The 20514-nt window shown below is 38.3% G+C and overlaps 1 protein-coding gene and 1 pseudogene across 4 annotated transcripts in view; one reads left to right on the top strand and one right to left on the bottom strand.

The window, feature by feature from the left end:
• LOC148939969 (spindle assembly abnormal protein 6 homolog) overlaps positions 1 to 20514 on the bottom strand; it is a 98437-nt gene that overhangs the window by 35296 nt on the left and 42627 nt on the right. The window lies entirely within an intron of this gene.
• LOC148939970 (52 kDa repressor of the inhibitor of the protein kinase-like) lies at positions 2196 to 3258 on the top strand (annotated as a pseudogene).

The raw sequence follows: 20514 nt of genomic DNA, 5'->3' as shown, positions 1-20514 counted from the left end.
TAGAGAGCCGATGTCCATGTCCTAATTCACCCACAAGACAATCAGAAAAGACATACACTTTACTAATCATTTTCTGAGAAGACAAAACTAATTTTAGAACACGCAACGCCTTACTTTCTTAAAAAAAACACATTCCAATTGTATGCTGGATATTGTTTAAATATCAAGATAAATAATAGAGTGGTGTCCTATTTTGACATTACTAGCACCATCAATTTTAATCAGGTTATAACCCAAAAATAAAGAATCTTTTTTCACCACTATTCACCAACTACACCAAGAAAGTCGGTGCTTACGTTTACCTAATAATAAGTTTCAACCTTGTTCGAATCCTTTAAATCTTTGTGGTTTTTCCAGTTAATTTGTAGTTACAGATTATAAATACCTTCTTTGAAAGTAAAATCGTCAGCTAGTACCAACTCATCCTAGCTCAAAGCAGAATAAATTAATTTGACAATTGAAGACAATACTTAACATGAACTTCATTTTCTCCGTTATTTTTGATTAGGAAAGATCATAAAATGGTCTGGAATTAAATTCATTTGAAATTCTTCAAAATTTGAAAACACAAGAATAACAACAAAAACAAGCGAAATGTTCAAAAACAATCCCCTCCCTCAACAGATCCCATTCATGCGCTACTTTCTTGGCTGTTGGTACGGTCCTTAAACGCTCCCATAATCATAAATCAACAAAATCCATAATCAATGATGTTGGCACAATGCATTATTTATTTATTTTTTGGTTGGTTTTATACCAGGGCACTTCGTATCGAAGAAGTTGTCGTAGAAACTTCGAAAAGGACCCATTCGATTGGAAATTGGAATGGCTTGTGCCCTTTTTAATAGCCAAAAGTGATTGGAAGGCAACTAACACCCCTTCCATGCCCACCATTTCCCCAGACACATCCAATAAAAATTTTGAGATAGCCATTTTGTTTAAAATAGTTGAAAGATCTGGAAATTCGGTCTTTAAGGAGGACACTCCCCAAACAGCCCTTAGGGCAAGGGTTGTAAGTTATGCCCTGAGGGCATATACGATTTTTACAGAAAGCTTTGTCGTAAAAACTTCAAAAAGGGCGCACTTGATTGGAAACTGAAAGGGCTAGTGCCCTTTTTAATATTTGAATGTGATTGGAGGGCAACTAGCTCACTTCTCACGCCCAACATTTCTCCAAACACATGCAATCAAAATTTTGAGATATCTATTTTGTTCAACGTAGTTGAAAAATCTGGAAATTACGTGTTTGAGGATGATAACCCCTCCGAGCCCTCAGGGCAAGCACCTACGTAGGGGGGAGGAAAAAATCTCACGATTTTTTCCCCATAATTTTCAGATACTTCTCACAGAATAAGGGATAGTGGCTAATTACTGATCTAGACATAATGTGTTAACCGTTTTCGATGATTTTTCGGCCTGTAATTACCAGATTGGGTCACCAGCATAGTATTAAACCATTTCCTGTCCATCTTCTTTGAGCTAACTGTTAGTTCTTAAAGATTATTTGTTCGTGGGTGGTCCTTCCCTAGGGGATGAAGCGGTCATTCTTGCAATCAAACCAAGGCCTTTGCTCTTGCAGTTGACAGTCTAAAACCAAGTGTTGTTAAAGATAGGGCAAGTGTGAAATGTCAAAAAAACAACAGTGTTCTCCAGCTTTAGGGTAAAAAACGACAAATTAGTGAGGTTGACTAGTAAAAAAGTGGCACTAGTGATCAGCTGAACATTGCCATTGCGACTAACCCGTCGACTTCAGCTCATGAATCAATTTCAAATGCTGAGATAGTAGCAGACAAACGTGATGAAATAAACATTGACGTTGAGCTTGACATTGGAACCTTTTTTGAAAGATTCGGTTTCCGATGAAAAAAAGTATAATTTACTGAAAAGGCATTTTAAGCCAAACAAGACTATCCTTTTCCAGTTCATGTCACAGGCTCAAAAACAAGGAAGTTTCAAGTTAGCTGGATGGATATGTACGCTTGGCTATTATTTTCTTCAGTGAAAAAAGGGTGTTTCTGCAAATATTGTGCTTTATTTACTTGTGATCAAGCCGGAGGGGGGTCTCACCAAAAATTAGGGCAGCTTGTCATGGAGCCTCAAGTGAATTGGAAAAACGCCCTGGAAGACTTTTCTAAATATCAGTCAAACTCTTACCATAAAGATGCTGTTGTTTGGAGGAAAGTTTTCTGGCAACAATGAGCAAGCAAAAGTCCTCTATAGTGGAAGTCTTGAATACTCAGAAAAGAGATGAAATAGAAATAAACAGAAAAAGGCTTCGTCTCATCATAGAAACAATACTGTTGTGTGGACGACAAGGACTTGCACCGCGTGGGGATGAGGATTCGGAGAAATTGACCTTTGTAAAGCCTGTAAAAAACGATGGAAATATTAGGACCTTACTACGCTATCGGATGAAAGACGATTCAATAATGAAAGAGGTGTGTGATAAAAGCGCGGGCAATGCCCAATGCTGCAGCCCTAGAATTCAGTACGAATTAGTTGATATTTGTGGAAAGCTAATTATTGCAAAGATTTTTGATCAAGTGGAATCGGCTCATTTTTTCACCATCTTGGCGGACGCGACAACCGACATATCAAGGCAGGAACAGATGGCTCTAGGGCTTTGATTTTTGGACAGCGAAACTTTTCAGATCAGGGAAGTGTTTGTCGAGTTTGCTATTGTTGAATACTTGCGAGGTGAAAGCCTCGGTCGATTTATCATAAGTCGAATGGAGAAACTTGGTCTCAATATGAAACTATGCAGGGGACAAGGGTATGATGGGACTGCAAACTTGAGTGGGCATTTCTCAGGAGCCCAGGCTTTCATCTCGAACAAATATCTACTCGCTAAAACGGACTCGAGCAAGATTCCTGATATCAAGCACTGTATGATGGTTATTCGGGAAACAGTTATTTTCTTTCACTTCAGTGCAAAGCGAAGCGATGTCTTAAAAACCTACACTGAAGTCAATCTGAAAGGAGTGTGCGAAACTCGATGGGTCGAAAGACACGATGCGATACAGATATCAAAGCAGTTAGTTGTTCCGATCTTTAAGGCCCTAGAAGACATGAAGACAAATGGGGACTCCATGGCGTCGTTAAAAGCCAGAAGTCTGCTCAATAACATCCTGAGCTTGGACTATATAGTGACCCTTATTGTGATGGATTTTTTTCTAGGGTAAACACTGAATTTGTCTAAGCTGCTGCAGTCAGAAAACATCGATATGGTTATGTGCATTCAGTGTGTCAAAAGTGTGACAGAAATGTTTCAAGATACACGAAGTAAGGCGGATGAGAAGTTCGGTCAGCTGTTTTCGGAAGTCACGTGCATATAACAAGAACTGGAAATCACTATTACCATGCCACGAAAGAGAAATGTCGTCAATATTCCACATGAAATCCCGGCAGAAAAGCACACAAAATTTTACTATCGAGTTTCCCTTTTCATCCCATTCGTGGACCAACTCATACAATCACTCGAATCTCGATTCACAAAGCACAAAGTTATTCTGAAAGGCCTCAGCGGAATCCTGCCATCTTTTGTCGTAAAAGAGCCTATTTGCGATGTTAAAGAACTGATCAAGTTATATGCCTCAGATCTAACAAGCTCCGAGTCGGCTGTGAAGGCTGAGCATCAACTATGGCGGGCTAAGTGGCTAAAAGTAGCTCCCTGTCTTTTTCCAGAGACGGCAGTGCAGAGCCTGGCTGAGTGTAAGCGAGCAATATTTCCCAACGCCCATATTTTACTCCGCATTTTCTGTGTCATTCCCACTTCTACGTCATATGTTGAGAGGTCATTTTCTTCAAAGAAAAGGCTAAAAACCTATCTCCACAGCCGAATAGATGATGGCCGACTAAATGGCTTGGCACTTTTGAATGTCCATCGACATGTTTCTGTATTAGTGGATGAGATTCTGGAAAAGTTTGCTCTTAGCTCTGCTCGTAGGTTGCAATTTGCAATATAGGGCGAGTCTCTATTTCTTGATATATGTGCTTTTGGTTTTTGTGGCAAGGATTGTGAGTTATGCCCTGGGGGAATATAAGTTTTTTTTTATAGGAAGCGTTGTCGTAGAAACTTCAAAAAGGGCTCTTTTGATTGGAATTGAAAGGACTAGTGGCCTTTTTAATCGTCGAAACTGACTGGAGACCAACTAACCCTCCTCTCATGCCCAATATTTCCCCAAAGACATCCAATCAAAATTTGAGATAGCCAATTTGTTCAACGTAGTTGAAAGCTCTGGAAATTATTTCTTTGAGGATGAGAAACCCCCACACCCCTCAGGGCAAGGTTTAGGGCATATACGGTTTATATAGAAAGTGTTGTCGTAGAAACGTCAAAAACGGCTCATTCGATTGGAAATTGAGAGGGCTAGTGTCCTTTATAATAGTAAAAAGTTATTCGAGGGCAACTACCCCCCCCCCCTCTCACACCCACCATTTCCACAAACACATCCAATCAAAATTTTGAGATTCCCATTTCTTCAACGTAGTTGAAAGTTCTGGAAATTAGGTCTTTGAGGATGATACCCACCTCAGAGCCCTCAGGGCAAGGGTTGTAAGTTATCAGGGCAAGGGTTACAAGGTTTTTAGAAAGGATTGTCGTAGAAACTTTAAAAAAGGCTCATTCGATTGGAAATTGAAAGGGCTAGTGTCCTTTTAATAGTAGAAAGTGATCGGAGGGAAAGTAACCCCCCTCTCACGACCACCATTTCCACAAACACATCCAATCAAAATTTTGAGATAGCCATTTTAATCAACGTAGTTGAAAGTTCTGGAAATTAGGTCTTTGAGGATGACAACCCCCTCACAGCCCTCAGGGCAAGGGGTTGTAAGTTATGCCCTGGGGGCATATAAGGTCTTTATAAAAAGTGTTGTCGTAGAAGGTTCAAAAAGGACTCATTCGATTGGAAATTGAAAGGGCTAGTGCCCTTTTTAATAGTCAAAAGTGATTGGAGGGCAGTTAATCCCCCTCTCACGCCCACCCTTTCCCCTTAAACATCCAATCAAAATTTGGAGATAGCCATTTTGTTCAACGTAGTTGAAAAACCTGAAAATTATGTCTTTGAGGATGACAAACCCCCAACACCCCTCTGGGGTCTGGTTATTAGCTATGCCCTGGGGGCATATAATGTTTTTATAGATAGCATTATTGTTTAAAGTTCGAAAAGGGCGCATTCAAAAAGGGCTAGTGCCTTAATTAAAAGTAGAAAGTGATTGGAGGGCAACTACCCCCCCTCTCACGCCCACCATTTCCCCAAACATATCCAATCAAGATTTTGAGACAGAAATTTTGTTCAACGTAATTTAAAGCTCTGGAAATAAGGTTTTTAAGGGTGACAACCTCCCCCCCAGCACTCAAGATAAGGGTTGTATGTTATGCCCTGGGGGCATATAAGGTTTTTATAGAAAGCGTTGTCATAGAAACTTCAAAAAAGGTTCATTCGATTAGAAATTGAAAGGGCTAGATCCTTTTTTAATAGTCGAAAGTGATTGGAGGGCAAGTAACCCCCTCTTACGCCCACCATTTCTTCAAACACATCCAATCCACATTTCGAGATAGCCATTTTTTTCAACATAGTTGAAAGTTTTGGAAATTATGTCATTGAGGATGACAACCCCCGCCACAGCCCTCAGGGTAAGGGTTCTAAGTTATGCGCTGGGGGCATATAAGGTTTTATAGAAAGTGGTATAGTAGAAACTTCAAAAACGGCTCATTCGATTGGAAATTTGCTATTAAAAAGGGCTACTGCCCTTTTTAATAGTCGAAAGTGATTGGAGGGTAATTAACCCCCCTCTCACGCCCACCATTTCCCCAAACCAATTCAATCAATAGTTTTGAGATAGCCATTTTGTTCAACGTAGTTGAAAGGTCCAGAAAGCATGTCTTTGAGGATGACAAACCCCCTACAACCCCCAAGGCAAAGGTTGTAAGTTATGCCCTGGGGACATATAAGGTTTTTGATAGAAAGCGTCGTCGTAGAAACTTCATAAAGGGTTCATTCAATTGGGAATTGAGAGAGCTAGTGACCTTATTAAGAGCCAAAAGTGATCGGAGGGCGAATACCCCCCCCCTACGCCCATCATTTCCCCAAACACTTCCTATCAACATTTCGATATAGCCATTTTGTTGAACATAAATGAAGGGTCTGGAAACTATGTCTTTCAGTATGACAACCCCTCCCCCCCCCCACAACCGTCAGGGCTGAGGTTGTAAGTTATGCCCCGGGGGCATATAAGGTTTTTATAGAAAGTGTAGTCACAAAAACTTCAAAAAGGGCTCATTCGATTGGAAATTGAGAGGGCTCTCGCCATTTTTTAGATTCGAAATAATGCAGAGGGAGATTCATCCCCCCCCCACTCCCATTACTTCCCCAAATACTTCCGATCAACATTTTGATATGGTCATTTTGTTCCACATAGTTGAAAGGTCTGGAACTTATGTGTTTGAGGATGACAACCCTCCCCCCCCCATAGCCCTCGGGAAAAGGATCGTAAGTTATGCCCTTGGGGCAAATCCCGCTTTTATAGAAAGTTTTATTGCAGAAGTTTCAAAAGGGGCTGATTCGACCGCAAATTGAGAGGACTAGTGTTTTTTTTATTAGTCGAAAATGATCAGAGGGCAAATGTCCCCCTCCCCCATGCCCACCATTTCCCCAAACACTTCAAAAAAAATTTTTAGACAGCCATTTTATTCTACATATTTGAAAGGCCTGGAAATTATGTCTTTGAGGATAAAAAATCCCCCCAGCCCTCAGGGTAAGGGTTGTAAGTTATGCCCTGGGGGCATTTACAAAAAAAGGATAAAAAAATAATACATCGCTCTTTACTTAGGCAGTTTATAGCTTACATCTGAAGTGTATACGACCACCCTTTCCAAAAAAATCTTAAATGTTAACAAAGGAAAACTAATATAATTTATAGCCCTTTGCCCTGAAGGTCGTGGGGGGGGGGGGCTTCATCCCCAAAGACATAATTACTGGACCTTTCAAATACGCTTGACAAAATGGCCATCTCAAAGTTTTGATTGGATATGTTTGGGGAAATGATGGACGAGGAGAGGGGACTGGTTGCCCTCTAATCACTTTTGACCATTAAACAGGGCAATAGACCTTCCAATTTCCAATCCAATGAGCCCCCTCTTAAGTTTATGTGACCCCCTTTTCCATAAAATCATTATATATGCCCCTGGGCATAACTTACAACCTTTGCCATGAGGGCTCTGGGGGGGGGGTATTCTTCCAAGACATACTTACTGGACCTTCCAACTACACTGAACAAATTGGCTATCTCAGAATTTTGATTGAGTGTGTTTGGGGAAATGATGAGTATCGGGAAGGGGTTGGCTGCCCTCAATGACTATTAAAGAGGGCACTAGACCTTTCAATTTCCAATCCAATGAGCCCCCTCTGAAGTTTATGCGACCACCCTTTCCATAAAAACCTTATAGGTCCCCGGAGCATAGCTTACAACCCTTGCCCTGAGGGGTCTTGGGGGGTTTTAATCTTCAAAAACATAATTACTGGACCTTTAACTACCCTGAACAAATCGTTTTTTTTTCTCCTGCTACAGCTAAAAATGGTGTAACAGCACTTGGAGTCTTTTCTTTATTAAAATGGGATTCTCGATTTCTTCCACATTTCTTAAATATCTATGGTTGCTTGAATCTTCGATCAAACAATTCAAACAAACAGAATTTCACAACAATTCAAGATTTAATTTTCACTGTAATAAAAAAAAAAAAACAAGTTTTTTCATCTGAAAGTAAGGACAGCATTAAAACTTAAAACGAACAGAAATTGTTACGTATATGAGGGGTTCACCCCCTATTCAATACCTCGCTCTTTACGCTAAAGTTTAAATTTTGTTCGAATCACAAATCACTGAATCTAACAGTCAGGTTAATTAGAATAGATAGCTTTTTTGAAAGTACTAAAAAAAATTTAGCGTTCAGAGCGAGGAATTGACTAGGGCGCGAACCCCCTCATATACGTAATAATTTCTGTTCGTTTTAAGTTTTAATGTTACTCCTTACTTTCAGTTGCAAAAACTTGTTTTTTTATTTAATTTCTGACCGTTTTATAAATAATGCTGGGAAATCCGGCGCCCCTTCATAGAAATGTCCCTTCCACCAAGGAAACTTCCTCCATGGAAATATCCTCCCACGTAACCCCCTCCTCCGCCCCCCATGCAGAAAAAATCCCTCCTGAAAACGTCTGTATACTTTCCAATAACCAATACTATATGTAAACAATGGGCAAAGTTCATAACTTACAGCCCTTCCCACGGGAACTGTGGGGGACTAAGTCATCCTCAAAGACATATTTATTCGATTTTCGACTATGCTGAACAAAGTAGCTATCTCAAAATTTTGATTGGGTGACTTTGGGAAAAAAATGAGGGGGCCAATTTGCCATCCAAATTTTTTCGTCACTTAAAAAGGGCACTAGAACTTTTAATTTCCGTTTGAATGAGTCCTTTCTCGATATTCTAGGACTACTGGATCGATACGATGACCCTTGGAAAAACAAATACAAAACAAAAAACAAAAAAATAAACATGAATCCGTGATCTTTCTTCTGGCAAAAAAGACAAAATTCCACATTTTTGCAGATAGGAGCTTGAAACATCTACAGTATGGTTTTCTGTTACGCTGAATCTGATGTTTTGATTTTCGTTAAGATTTTATCACTTTTAGGGGGTGCTTCCCCCTTTTTTCGAAAATAAGGCAAATTTTTTCAGGTTCCTAACTTCTGATGGGTTAGACTAAATATGATGAAACTTATATAGTTGAAATCGGCATAAAAATCCGTTTCTTTTGATATATCTACTGGTATCAAAATTCCGCTTTTTAGATTTTCGGTTATAATTGAGCCAGGTCGCTCCTTACTTACAGTTACCATGAACTGTTTGATTGGTAGGTGTACGAGCTATTGCTGAGACTTTGATAGCTGCAAGCTAGTGTTTTTTTTTTGCAAAAAAAAGGCCAATAGTGTCCAAAAATTTAAAACACTTTTTGGAAAAAAAAACTGTCAATTGAAGAATGAATGCCATTAGAAGCAGATTCAGGAATGGTAACTTTCACTTCGGTTAATATTAATGGCAAAAGTTTGCTATGAAAACAAATTTACGGAATTTCGAAAAATACCCTGAAAACCCTCATAAATGATGTCGGAATTGAAACAGAAATTGTTCATTGGAGTTGCCGTTTTTAAAACCCACAGAGGAAAGTTACAGCCGACTACCTTGAACAACAAGCAAAATCCCTCTTCCCTCCACTACGTCCTATTTTTAGCATTGTTTTTTCTTTTTTGTCACCGTTAACAAGGAACTGAAAAAACATAAAGAACTGTTTCAGGGCTCAATTGAAAGACAGTTGCAATATCTAGTGCCTTTTGTAATTGACGAATAATACCATTGTAATAAAATGTAATTTTGACTTACCCTCCAGAATTCCGGGAAGTTTCGCCTCAATACCATCACCCTTTTGGACAAAGACAAAATTAAACCTCCCGCCTTTCCCCAGTGACAAATCCTTCTTCAAGGAGCATTTTGTATACTACACACTCCTTGTCCCGCAGCTGTGGGGGCTTTGCATCCCCGGAGGTCCAGCTATGAGACATTTTGACGTTTTTAAAATGTCGAATAGTGTTTTGGGGAGAAGGTATTCAAAAATAAAAGGGAGACTTGTTGCCTTCCGACCACTATTCGTCATACCTTGAAAGTTTCAACTTAATACACTCAGCAGCTCCGTAGATATTGCTGATATACGCTAATACCAACCAGCATGCACATAGTATGTTTTATTTGCGGTCCATATCCCTCTCAGTATTTCTTTAAAGTTTCACTTTAATACCAAAACACTTTTTGGAGACGGGATCAAACATGCCCCCTTTTCCAAATAAAGGACCTTATATAAAAAACGTAAACAATGGGCATCTTGTATAACTTTGAGCAAATTTACAATGAGGGAAAATTTAAGGAAAAAACTACAGTTAAAATGGCGTGCCAAACCACAATTATTTTTGGTTTGTTTATATTTAGCAAGGATCTTTTTAAACAAAGGGCAAAATATGACTTCGAAATATTCATTATAATAATATAAGATGTTTGAAACATATAAAAAATTAATACACCAACACAAATTCATAAGATTTCCCAGGCACCGTGGGGGATCGAACCTCACAACTCGCGAAACGCAGAAGCAAGCCCTTCCATTACACCATACCTGGGTAGCTGATAGAGTTATTTTAAAAAGTTTTGTTGATTCAAAAAATCTTAATTTGCTCATTAATTACTTTATGTTGCATTTCTTTTTTATTCAAAGCTTCCTTTGGTAAATTTGAAGGAGGTTATCTACTTAAGTCTAATGGCCCCCCCCTCCACTCCAAAAGTGAAGTTAGGTTAATCCTAATGAAATATACCAAAATATGACGAAAACATAAGACTTTAGTAACAAAATTATGGAAACTACAACAGAGGATTATAGAAATCATGCCCCCCAGAACGCATTATATTAAATGGTTTCTAGCCTAACCAATATACCAACTAAAATATTCAATTAAATATACCTGGATTGTAATTTATCTCTCTCACGCTAAGCTGATTATCACCAAGTACATAGTGAAATAAAACAGTTCGTAGTAACGAACTTTAAGCAAGGAGCAACCCAGCTCAATAGTAACCCAAACTCTAAAAAACGGAATTTTGATACCAATAGATATATCAAAAGAATCGGATTATTATGCTGATTTTAATATACAAGTTTCATTATACTTAGTATTACCAATCAAAGGCTCCGAGCCTGAGAAAGGGGATAACATCCCCTAAGAAAACATGGAACCTTCATGAAAATCACACTTTCAGATTCAGCGTACTGGAGAAACCCTATTAAAGAGGTTTCATGCTCCTATCTAAAAAAAATGTGGAATTTTGTATTTTTTGCCATGAGAAAGATCACAGATGCATGTTTATTTGTTTTTTTTTTCCAGGGGTGATCATATCGACCAAGTGGTCAAAGAACATCCAGAGATGGCTCATTCGAACAGAAATAAAATGTTCTAGTGCCCTTTTTAAGAGACCAAAAATATTGGGGGGCAACTAGGCCCCCTCCCACGCCCCTTTTTCTAAAAAATTCAATAAGAGTTCCAAATAGGGATAGGGCCTTTTATTAGACAGTGAAACAAAAATATAAAACAAAGACTAAATATTTCGATGACACAGTCGGTCATCATCATCAGTAGAGTTAGGGGAGACCCGCCCACGTTCATCACTTTTTTAGAAAATAATTTTTTTTTGCTATGCTTGTCAACCTACAGTCAACTTTTTCCCAGCAAAATGTACCTACACATTCAGGACATCAAGCAAAATTTTGATATTTTTTTAGCCTATCAGTTATAGCCATAATTCAAAGAACAATGACCTTGGTCAGATATGGCGAACGTGTACGACCCCGGTACAGCTTCGCCATCCCCCGGTTCTGGTTTGCCAAGCATTGAAAACCACTTTTAAAAAGATCAGAAGAGCCATTCTGATTTAAGAATATGTTTAATACTCATCAGCTATTGGTATAAGAAAATTTAATACAGGTAACTCATATTACGTTTGTCTGATCAATTCGTATTGTATGTGGAAAGATTGTCACTAATTGTCAGCTTTTCTTATTGCCTTTTAGTCCCTGCATATCAGACGGGTTGATCAAGTTTAATTTTCACTGATTGTCTCTCTACAAAAACCTGTTCATCTGTATAAACAAACTTGTTTGGTTCAACCTTTTTGAGTAATTTGACATCAAGATCATCACCATTGATTTCTAGCACCGACGCAACATAGTATGTTTTCCCACTTCTTTTCCCATCGATTCCAGTGAGAATGAAATCACCGACTGTAATCTCTCCAGATATTTCAGTTTCAGTCTCGACATCGCCAACATTCAGACTCTCGTCGCTGCAACAATCAGAATCAACTACAAAATCTTCAGAGCTGCTTTCATACTCAACTGCTTCGCGAAACAGCTTCCTTTTTGGTAATTTATATTGCTTCGCAACTGTTTTGCTTAGTTTCTTCATTTCTAGCACTTATTGTTTCTTGTTTTTCTTTTCCACCTCTTGTTGAATTCTGTCTTTTACTGGAGTATCTGTTAGGATTTCAGTTTTCTTTCTATTTGCAGTTCTTGTTTTCTGCTTCCTGGGGGATCCTTTTGGCAATGAGAAAAGATCTATAATTTCTGAATAGCTATCGTTAACAGAACCAGACATTGTAACAGGCAGCTGTTCTGGACTCGAGTCTCTCAGGGATGGTTAATTTGCACACAGTGCTTCTGAATATCGTGCAGAGTTACCTTCTGAGCTGAAAGGGGCCAGTGGCGGTACTTTCGGTGTATCCGAAACGGATGAACTTAGGTGTTCGTGGTCTTGAAAAATTTCCGGGTTGAATGGATGAATTCGATTGCAGTAGAACCCGTTGATTATGCTTTCTTGAGTAACAGCCTTGAAGTAAGATGAGCCAAGAATTTCTGCAACATTAGCAATGGCTATGGTTTTGCATTTGTTTCTGCCCATAAAAGCTGCGGCTTCTCGATTGTAGTATGCCTTAATCGGAAACATAATGGAGCGATCCAGAGGCTGCAATTTATGAGTCGTATGTGGGGGCACGGTTAAAAGATTAACACCATTCTCCTTAGCCAAATGAAGCAGATCGCTAGAATATCTGGTAATATGATTGTCCAAAATAAGAAGAACAGGTTTTGATTTTGTTGGTTTTACATGACTAATAAAGTGGTTCAGCCAAATGACAAAGAGCTAAGGTCGTCATCCATACAGAAGCTTTTTCATTTCCGAACCCATTGGTCCCAGGTGGAGCTCGCTTTAGTAGGATATCAGGGCATGTTTTTCTTGGAAAAATCATCATTGGAGGACCAGTATTTCCAATAGCGCTAACATAGACACTAAGCGTGATATTCTGCCCTCTTTCGCCAGAGGTTACCTTTCCGACTTGCCTTTGGCCCTTTTCAGCAATGACAGTGCCTGGCTTGTGAACAGTCGATAATACTGTCTCATCGACGTTCCAAATATTTTCTGGGCTAAAGCAGTGACGATCGTATAGAGTCTGAAGATTGTTAAAGAACTGCTGAACTGTAAATCGGTTGAAGGCAGTATCCCTTCCCAGACTGGTAGCTTCTGCCTGTCGGATTGTAAGCTCGGGGTGTCGCTGCATAAACCCCCGATACCAATCATCTCCCATAGCTTGATTGTTCTCACCACAAGTCCATGAATCTGGAATTTTAAGCTGCTTCGACGTGGCGTATTTGTTACAAAGTTGACGTAGCTCGAGTGGTGATAGTCCATAATGCATATGGCATATTATTTGCAGGTATTTGACAAGAGCCCGTTCTTGTTCGTCGGTAAAAAGTCTACGAGTGGCGTATCGTGGTGAAAAAAAGAGAGAGGCAAACTTCTAACCTCCAGGCCCTTCTTGCTGATTCTTCTCACATAATCTCGTAAGGTTGCGCGAGGAATCTGGTATTTTATCGAAGCTGTTGCCTTTGTAACTTGCTTCTCAATGACTTCTATCACAGCTTCACGAAGCAGTTCAGGTTCAGACATACCTTTTTGCCTTTCAGGAGCTAGCTTTGGCGTTTATTCCATTTCTGAAAACGAAAGAAAATACACAACTAGTAAAATACAGAATATGGCACCATTATGCTTTATGTAACATTGAAAACGTTTGCAGAAGAAGTTTACCCTACATGTCCAGTCTTAAATTCTTCAATGTTTTCAACCTTTTCTTTTGTCATGATGTATAACCTACTTATTTTGGCAATGAAACAACATTGACTACTTCAAACTTTTAGAATATGTTCGTTGGATTGCCCAGTTTGTTTTTATCAGAAAAATGATGTGTTCTGAACTTGAAAAATCAAATAAAATTTAAAAAGCTCTTTTTTACGTAGTAACCTTAAGGTAATACGTTTCGTCTCAATATTCTTTGTCGAATGTTACATCAACATAACAAACTCTTAAATTTCGAATCAATGTCGTAACTTCTGGGCATGCAAATCGACTCGATCCATTTGTTTTTATCCTGTTATTATTGCCAGTAAAAACTCTTCATTTAGACGGGCTAGTAAAATACAGAATATTACTAGTAGAATACACAATATTTCTGAAAAATACAGAACTAGTAAAATACAGAATAGTTCAACAACACATAACAAAATACTACAATGAAGACAAAATGTAAGCTCACCAGCCCAGGTTCGCCAGCCATGGTTCGCCATACCCTAGCCTGACGAACCTGAGCAAGAAATTTGTGGCGAACCTTGGCAGAAGGTCATCTATATGAAGTTTTGATCTAATCTGTAATTCTTGATAGATGGTGCCAAATGCTTTTTAGGAGAGTGATCATAAACTGAGAGATATGTTTGGTAACAGAAAATTACCAAATCTTTTAAAATAGCTCTTGAATAGCTTTTTTTTCTAAGACATAAAATATAGCATTCTGCAGGAAAAAATATACCAATTATTAAAAAAAGTTACTTAAAACTGAAGGCAATTCTCTGCACTAATAAAGTATCGCTAGTAGATGGCTCTTCCATTGGCAAAGTTTCCTGGGTTTTGAACGCTATGTGTTCGAGTAATTTTGAAATGACGAACATGGGCCGTGGTGAAGGTGAGCTGGTCTCCTACTAACATATCAAAATTAAAACAAACTGTATTTATACTAAGCAAAATAATCCCTTCCGGGTCAAAGCAAGTTACCGGTCCATTGACTTAAAAAGTTCATTAACTGTTCTTGAGTTTTGTAATACTCAGTTGAATAAAGGTGGTACAATTTTCTTCAAAATTGTAGGTCAAAGCAAGTTACTGGTCCATTGACTTAGAAATTTCACTAACTGTTCTTAAATTCTGTAATACTGAGTTGAACATTCTTCTTAATAAAAATGAAATAATGCTGAATCTATAGGTGCTAAATTTGTCATTTTGTTCTTCTAATAGCAAATGAAATATTGCTGATTCTAAAGTTGGTCTGTCCACCTTCAACGCAGTATTACAAAACTCAAGAACAGTTAGTGAACTTTTTAAGTCAATGGACCGGTAACTTGCTTTGACCCTGAAGTGATTATTTTTTTTAGTATAAATACAGTTTGTTTTAATTTTTATATGTTAGTAACTCTACTGATGATGATGACCGACTGTGCCATCGAAATATTTAGAGTCTTTGTTTTATATTTTTGTTTCACTGTATAATAAAAGGACCAATCCCTATTTGGAACTCTTATTGATTTCGTCATAGAAAAGGCAGTGTGGTCATGGAGAAAAATAGTAACATCAAAAATTGTCGGATCAAAATTTTGAAATAGTCATTTTGTTCAGCATGGTTGAAAGGCCAAATAACTTTGCCTTTGGAGATATCATGACCTCCTATAACTCCTGAGGAAAGGTCTTTAAGTTATAAAAATTTGCCCATTGTTTATTTATAGTATTTGTTATTGGGAAGTATACATTTTTTGGGTGGGGGGGGGGGATGAATTTGCTGCTGATGTGTTTTACCATGGGAAGAATTATCCATGGGGAGGGAAGCTTCTAGGGGGTGAATATTTCAGGGAAAATTTTAAACTGGGGAAATTTGCCAGAATTCCTATACGAAATCCTTATTATGGCTTGCTTTTTCTTTGGCGACTCAATTTTACGCGTTGAGATGTTAAGGGTATTTGACTGGATTTTTTCGTGAAGCTGGAGCCCTGTTTCCTGGCATTATTTAAAAAAAAAAACGATTTGAAACTAAATGAAAAACAAGGTTTTTCAGGTGAAATTAAAATACAACATTAAAACTTGAAACAAACAAGAATTGTTACGCATGTAACAAGGGTTGCTCCTCCTCAACACCTGGCTCCGTAAGCTGAAACTTGATTCTTGTCCCATTTCCTTAAGAACGACTCCTAAAACGCTAGGTTTGTTTAATTAGAACAATAAGAAGCTTTTTTTAAGAGTACTAAAATACAATAATTTCAGTTCGCTTTAAGTTTTAATGTTGCTCCTTACTTTCAGTTGAGAAAACTTGTTTTTTTATTGGACACATCAAGAAACCGATTTTTCTCAGATGAAGGACTTGAGTAGGGTGGCTTTATGACATAAGTACCGGAGTTTAAATTACTGACCTAGATAAGAAATAGATATGCCCTTAGAGTGGCTCCATTGCAACTAAACCACAATGTAACGCAACCCCTGTAACTGAACCCTCGTACAACCCAGTCCCTGTGTAACTCAATTCCATTTAACAGAACCCCCCGTGCAACTCAACCCTATTGTAACTCAACCCTCGTACAATTGAACCCTCGTGCAATTGAACCACCGTACTCAGTTTTTCAGTATTCTACAAATATGAGGCAATATTATTGGGTAAAATACAAGTTAGAATCTTTACATGTTCAATCTTATTGGAATTATATGTTCTTTAAAGTCATGATATAAATGTCTCTCAAGATGATTCAGAAAAAAGCTATGTTTCGCTGTCACAAACAAAAAAAAATTGGACGTCACAAACCATTAAAGCCAGACTTATTTCTCCTTTTTTATGTCTGTTAATGGGGATTCCTTTCGCCCTGTCACTGTCTACGGGTCTAGGTGTTTACCCCCCCCCCCCCAGCATTACATTCAATAAAAGATCAAATGCATTGGGCCAATTCATGATGAATAAGACTGTAATCGGTATACACATGTTTCTTAAATTTTAATCTATATAGGAACAATCTTAAACTACAACCTATGGCAGTGTGATCGCTTCCTGCATATGGTGGATGGGGGTCAGTATTCAATTTAGATTCTTGGTTCTTTACTAGCAGAAGATCAAGTAGTGAAGAGTTTTGACCTTTTCCATATCTAGTCGGGAAGCTAACTGCTAACTGCCTGATACAGGGAGTGAATAAATAGATATTCCAGAAAAGGTGTTATTGAACTGTTGTCAGTAATGACAAAGAATTCAGTTTTCTTTGTCAGTAATGTGCAATAAGTCAAAGAAATATAATCGATGTTGAAACCCGGACAACCAGCTAATAAAGCAAAGTTTTGCAGCACCAGAAGCTGTGTACCGTGTGGTACGTAAATTTACCATTAACGGTTTGTTTTACTGCCTATATTTATTTCATGCAACAACCTGTAGGCGATTCCCCACCCATCCCAGAAAATACCCCCCTCCCCCCCCCCGGGTGGTTGGTTTCCAATCACGGATTCTGCAAAATTGAAAAGCATGGATTCTGCATGTCCCGATATCTAACAATCATTTGCTTTGATCTCTAGTTATTTGAACTTAAAAGTGCTCATCAAGCGCCAAACTTTCTTATTAACGAATGGTCCGTCACTCCCCATCATAAGAAGGTTTTTGAGGCTTAAATTTGCTTGATCAATTGCCCTCACAAGCTCACGTTTTAAATCTTTTGCTTTTTCGGAACCAATGAAATAGGTAGCTAAATGATGACTGACAATCCATTTCACTTTCTTAGACCAGAATCGGACTCGAACCTGAAACTCTTTCCTACTAGTTTCGTCTCAACTTTACTGAAAAAAATATAAATGTTTTTACTTTTATAACTGTAATAAATCAAATAATATTAAGATTTTGATTACTAAATATCAATATATGTATATTAAACTGGCAATGCACATTCATTTGTATTTTTTTGTGTAAAGTGCAAATTATGTTCTGGCCTTGGGATGGGATAGGGGGTTTTAAGCCCAGCTCATGATAGATTTCTGCTCGTTTTGAGCTTGACTTGGTTATTTATTGTAATTTCTGTTCGTTTTGGGTTTCATTTATTTTTCGATGCTGATTTGTGTTAGTTTCACGCTTGGTAGAATATTTAATTTTATTTTTGCTCATTTTTGTTTAATGGAGTTTTTTACTTTTCTTTGAAAAAGTAAATTTGTGGAAAAAGTTTTTTTTAACTAATTTCTGCTCGTTTTATTTTCACTTAGTCTTTTCGGAGAAGAAGAAAATAATACTTTAAATCTTTTCGTTTTTTTAAGAATTTATAGTTTGGCCTGCTATTTGTATGCTGGAAAAAAAATTTCAGCAATTTTTAACAACATATACCCTATTAAAAATCTGGACACAAATAGTAGTGTTAATTTAGTTTCATACCTCCTCTAGTTGACCTGAAATGAAAAACTTCATACCATTCGCAAAAAAATCTGTTTACTTTCTTTGATAGCTTGGATACACTTATGCTACTTTGATTTGGTTAAATTTTAAGAGCAGAAGCAGCCCCAAAAGTTTGAACATAATACCCTCAGTCGTTCTTGGAATAGTGCTGAGATGCCTTATTGGGAATTAGCATAAACACAGTGCATTTTGATTTAATCTTAAGGCAACATTTAGTTTTTAAACAAAATGGGCAAATGGGAGGGTGGGCGTGGGAGGGGGATTAGTTTCCCTCCAATCAATTTCGACCATTAAAAAGGGCATCAGCCCTTTCTATTTTCAATCGAATGAGCCCTTTGCCCTGGGGACTCTCGGGGGTTTGTCATCCTTAAATACACAATTACCAGAACTTTCAACTACGCTGAACAAAATGGCTATCTCTAAGCTTTGATTGAATGTGTTTGGGGAAATGGAGTGCGTGAGAGGGGGGTTAATTACTCTCCACTAACTTTCGACTATTAAAAAGGGCAATTTCAATTTCCAATCAATTGAGCCCCTTTTGAAATTTCTACATCAACTTTCTATATGAACCTTATATGCCCCCAGGGTACAAATTACACCCCTTGTACTGAGAACTCTGAGGGGGTTATCATCCTAAAAGATTTAATTACCAAAACTTCCGACTACATTGAACAAAATGGATATCTCAAAATTTTGATTGCATGTGTTTGGGGAAATGGTGGGCGTGAGAGGGGGGTTAGTTGCCCAGTTCAATAAAAACTTTATATGCCCCTTGGGCAAAACTTATAACCCTTGCCCTGAAGACTATGGGGAGAGTGTCCTGCTCAAAGGTAAAATTTCCTGAACATTAAACTTCGTGGAACAAAAATTGCCATCAAAAAATTTTGATCGGATATGTTTGGGGAAATGGTGGGCGTGGAAGAGGTGTTTGTTGCCTTCCAATCACTTTTGACTATAAAAAAGGGCACTCGCCATTTCAATTTCCTATCGAATGAGTCATTTTTGAACTTGCTACGACAACGGGTTCGGTAAATGCCTTATATACCCCCAGGGCATAACTTACAACTCTTGTCCTGAGGACTGTGGGGGAGTGTCCTACTCAAAAACATAATTTCTATCTGGAAATCCAAAACACTTAACAAAATGGCTATCTAACAATTTTAATTAAATGTCTTTGGGCAAAAGGTTGGCGAGAAAGGAAGGATAGTTGCCCTCAAATCCATTTCGACTATTAAAAAGAGCACTAGACCATTGAATTTCCAATCGAATCAACCCTTTTTCAAGTTTCTACGACAAAGATTTCAATAAAAACTTATATGCTCCCAGGGCATAACTTATAACCCTTGCCCCGAAGACTGTGGGGGGAGTGTCCTGCTCAAAGGTATATTTTCCTGAACTTTAACTGCGTGGAACAAAATGGCTATCTCTAAAATTTGATTGGATGTGTTTGGGAAAATGGTGGGCGTGGAAGGGGTTTTAGTTGCCTTCCAATTACTTACGACTATCAAAGAGGACACAAGCCATTTCAATTTATAGTCGAATGAGCCCTTTTCGAAGTTTCTACGACAACGCGTTCTATAAAAACTTTATATGCCCCCAGGGCATAATTTACAACCCTTGTCCTAAGGGCTGTGAGGAGGTTGTCATCCTCAAAGACCTAATTTCCAGAACTTAAAACTACGTTGAACAAAATGGCTATCTCAAAGTTTTGATTGGATGTGTCTTTGTTGGAATGATGGGCAGGGGGGGCTAGTTGGGGGTTATTTAGGGGACTAGAGAGGGGTTAGTTGCCCTCCAATAACTTCTGACTGTGAAAAAGGGTTATAGTCCTTTAAATTTACTATCAAATGATCATGTTTTAAAGTTTATGTAAAAAAGTCTTCTGTAAAAACCAGATAGGCCACCAGAGCATAGCTTTACACCCTTGGCCAGATGGTTGTGGGAAAGTTTACTCCTCAAAAATATATTTCTATCTGAACATATGAAACGTTGAACAAAATGGCTATCTCAAAATTTTGATTGGATGTGTTTGAGGGAATGATGGGCGTGGGGGGGGCTAGTTGCCCCCCAATCACTTTCGACTATTAAAAAGGGCACTAGCCATTTGAATTTCCAATCGAATGAGCCTGTTTTGAAGTTTCTACGACAACGCCTTCTATAACACCCTTTTATGCCCGCTGGGCATATATTAAAACCCTTGCCCTGAGGGCTGTGGGGGAGTGTCTCCTCAAACATATATTTTCTCTCTGAAAATTAACTAAACTGAAAGAAATAGTTATTTAAAATTTTTGATTAGTTGTCTTTGAGGGAATGATGGGCGTGGGGGGCGGGGGGGCTAGTTGCCCTCCAATCACTTTC

The sequence above is a fragment of the Artemia sp. Qi Xiang Cuo genome, chromosome 20 (genome assembly GCF_049724085.1).
Source record: "Artemia sp. Qi Xiang Cuo chromosome 20, ASM4972408v1, whole genome shotgun sequence".
Taxonomy (NCBI): Eukaryota; Metazoa; Arthropoda; class Branchiopoda; order Anostraca; family Artemiidae; genus Artemia; species Artemia sp. Qi Xiang Cuo.
Note: the sequence above shows the minus strand (reverse complement) of the source record. Positions and strands in the feature narration are given on the sequence as shown.